Source organism: Eptatretus burgeri, chromosome 10 (assembly GCF_056783735.1).
Source record: "Eptatretus burgeri isolate ZD-2024b chromosome 10, Ebu_testis_v1, whole genome shotgun sequence".
NCBI classification, from domain to species: domain Eukaryota; kingdom Metazoa; phylum Chordata; class Myxini; order Myxiniformes; family Myxinidae; genus Eptatretus; species Eptatretus burgeri.
The window spans coordinates 68,207,134-68,210,948 of record NC_140970.1 but is presented as its reverse complement, the minus strand read 5'-3'; positions in this window follow the sequence as shown (position 1 = coordinate 68,210,948).

Genomic DNA, 3,815 nt, shown 5'->3' with positions numbered 1-3,815 from the left:
GTTGAACCATCCCCTGGGATCACCCAATGAAGACAATAATTTTAGGTAATTATAAACTTTGAATGAACTCTAAACAGTGTCACATGTTGAAATGTGACGCATTGTATTTGACTCCAAACTGATTACTGTCCCCTGTCATGGTGCATCACTCCCTGTCATGGCACATCAAGATGACTGAGCAAGAAGTGCAAAGATTATCAGATGTGAGGTTGTCACCATCCAAACCTTCTTTAATACACAAGTATTCTCCCACTCATCAGTAAGGTTACGGAATCCATCATCACTTCCAACATTAAATCCTTCCTCTTCTCCCATGGCTTGATTTCCAATCATCAATTTGGATTCAGACCAGGTCACTCTACCCTGGACTTGCTGCTTCTGCTCTCCCAACAATGGATGGAGATCCTCAATGCCAGACATGAGATCAGAGCCATCTCCCGAGACATATCACGAGTTTTGAGATTGTTTGGCACCCCACCCTGCTCACAAAACTCTCTTCCTATGGTATCCAAGGCAATCTCCACTCATGGCTGGCAGGCTTCCTCTCCTGTTGCAGTCAAAGTGTGGCCCTAAACAGAGTCCTTTCATCCATACCCTCTTCCTGTCCAAGCTGGAGTTCCTCAAGGCAGCGTTCTGGGAACTGTTCTTTTTCTGGTTTTCATTAATGATCTCTCTGACTCTCTGGAAAATCCTCTTTATCTCTTTGCTGATGACTCCACCCTCTGCCGTACCATCTGTCGTCCCTCTCATCAGCAGACAACAGCCTCTTCACTCGCTGCAGATCTGGATAAATTCTCCAGCTGGTCCAACATGTGGAACATGTCTTTCAATCCTGACAAATCTCGCACTCTCATTATGTCTATCTAAATGGACCATCTGGAACCTCCCCCCCCCCCCACCTACTTGCTCAACAATCCTCTTGAAGAAGTCCTTTCATTCAAGCTTTTGGGCCTCACTATCTGCCATGATATTTCCTGGGAAAGCCACATCTCCAAGCTGGCCTCCAAAGCCAGTCGCCGACTGGCCATCCTCCATCGTTTAAAGTCCTTCCAAGGCACACCTGAGCTCCAGAGCACGCACAAAGCTTTCATCCGCAACCTGGTGGAGTACTGCTGTCCTCTCTGGGGTGGTGCTCCCACCTCTCACCTTTCTCGGCCTCACGCTGTGGAAACCAAGGCATTTAGGATTATTGGTATCTCCCGCAATGAAGCTGAGTCTTTGGGCCCTTCACTCTCTCGTGTCGTGTTCTCTTCAGTATCGTCACTGAGCCCCGGACAGCTTCCAACTGTAGTTCGTTTGTAGTAATATTCCCAGGGATGGTTTTTTAAATCTCTGTGAGGTTCTTTGTCATCATTCCCGTAGCTCCAACTATCACTGGTACAACTTTGGCATTCTTCAGCTTCCAGGATATTTTCACTTCATTCTTGAGATCTTGGTATTTGGTCATTTTCTTGATTTCTGCATTGTTTCGTCCAAAATCACTGCTATTAACACCTCAATGTGCAATTCCTTCTCTCTTTTATTGTACCTAAGTATGATATCTGGTCGAAACATTTTGTTTTCGATGTTAACACTCGATGGGGTCATTAAGTCATCCGTGAGCAGTAGTTACTTCCATATTTTCAGTGATTGCTTTTGTTTGATATTTCTACAAGTTTTCTGTAACTGGGATATCAAAGTTTCCAGATGTGCCAGCGGATTTCTTTACAAACTCTGTTGTGTCATTGCACGTCCAGCTATTCTGACATGTTTTTAATTTAATTTTGTGTTCGGTCATCAAGCTCAACATGTCGTCCGTTTTACCAGATGCTATTCAAACCTCAATGTGGGCGGAATTTTCTCCAGGGAGCCCAGGGAGGGGGAGCCAGAAGTTCAAGTAGCTCAGGGTTCAAAGGGTTAATGGCTTGCATGATTTGAGCGGCTAATGCATCAGCTGTCTCTCATGTCAGTGTGTCTGGTTCCATGAAAACATGCTCACTTACTCTGGGAATCGATGCTTTCTCTATTATCTGATCTGAAATTAATTCCTTCATGAGAGATCCAAAATTACACTTCGCTACCAGTTCATGTAATGCAGCTACGTACTCACGAGTTGTCTCCTTTGGTCTCTGCCCACGCTAATGGAATCTGTACCTTTCCATCATGGCGTTTTGTTTTGTTCCAAAATACACCTCCCACAAGATAACAATAGCATTATTGTTATCGGTAGGGTCCAGCGTTGGATGTATCCATTGGCCCTCTTGTCCCTCGCAATGGATGAGAATGGCTCTTCTCCGAACCGTAGTCACTCTCTCTTTGTCAAGGCCATTTGCATAAGGTATGTCTGAAAAACGCTGCACCATCATTTCCATGGGACAGACGGTCCGGCGTTGACAGGCTGGTGAGGGTAGGAAACTTAATCATGCCATCCTTGTCACCAAAATGTTGCATCTCATTAGATAAACCACACAAACACATGGGATCAGAGTTAGCACGACTTATGTATTGCAGCCAACATGGCGGTGATCTGGGAAACACATGCAGGGTGCCCAGTGGTCCCACATTTCCCACATTTCCTACATTTTTGTCAGACCTTTAAAAATTGTAATGGCTACAGCAGATTTTTTAGCATTGTTAAGCCCAAAAATAATGGCGACAGCAGATTTTTTTAGCATTGTTAAGCCCAAAAATCTGATAGGGTTTTGCACCCCTGGCCTCTGGAGCATTTTTTTTAGGTGCCATTTAATGCACTTTCAATCTTTCTGCTGTGGTAATAAATATAAATAATTGATGGATATCATGGTTATTATTAAATGACACATTTCTCTTCATCATCATGTTCACTGTGTCTGTGATGGTTATTTAATGCTGAAAGTGTAAGACAACACCATATTGTGATTGTATATTTATAAATGTCTATTAAAAGATGTACCAGTTGAGGTACTTATTTGGAATACTGGTAATGCTGGTACATGTAATGTTAACATTCACAACAATTTAACTTGCATATAAGGTGTTTTTTTTCCCTTTCATGATACATGTATATTGGATTTTTGCTTGGCATATACAATTCCTTAACCTATTTGCTTTCCTGCTTACAGGTGTAGCTGTAGAATATGTTTTACAAGCAAGAGAACATATTATTAATTCATCAAAATGCCATGACATACAACAAAATTTAATGAAAATTGGACGAATAGTGTGGACAAGAATGGGCATGCGCTTAGCCAGTGGGTACAAAAGAAATCAAACCAGGAAGCTCATTGTGCGTTATGCAAGAAAGACATTGATATTAGCGATGGTGGTGTTTATCAACTGCAAAGACATGCTGAAGGAACAAAGCATATTAGAGTGGCTAAAACTGCAATTGCATCTGGACAGTCAAAGCTGAAAATTGGGTCAGGTGGGGTATATTTGTCACAAGCATCAACCTCTGGAGCATCCCAAAAATGGACTCTTTCACACCAGGACAAAGTTCCAAAAGCAGAAGCTATATGGGTCATGAAAGTTGCACAAGACAATTTATCTTTCAGATCATGTGATAAGATAGCTGAAACATTTCAAGAAATGTTTGCCAACAGTGATGTCGCAAGGGATGTGAAACTTAACTGTAGTAAAGTCTCATATGTAGTCTCAGATGGACTTGGTTCTTTCTTTCATGAAGATCTTGTTACAAAGATTAGGAACACTTCTACATTTTATGCCATCTTGTTAGATGAAACTACTAATGACCAGATGAAAAGCAACTAGATATCCATATTCGTTTTTGGAATGATGGATTGATTGACACAACGCGACCTGAAGTCAAAGATGTTGGGTCATGCAACAGCTCAAAT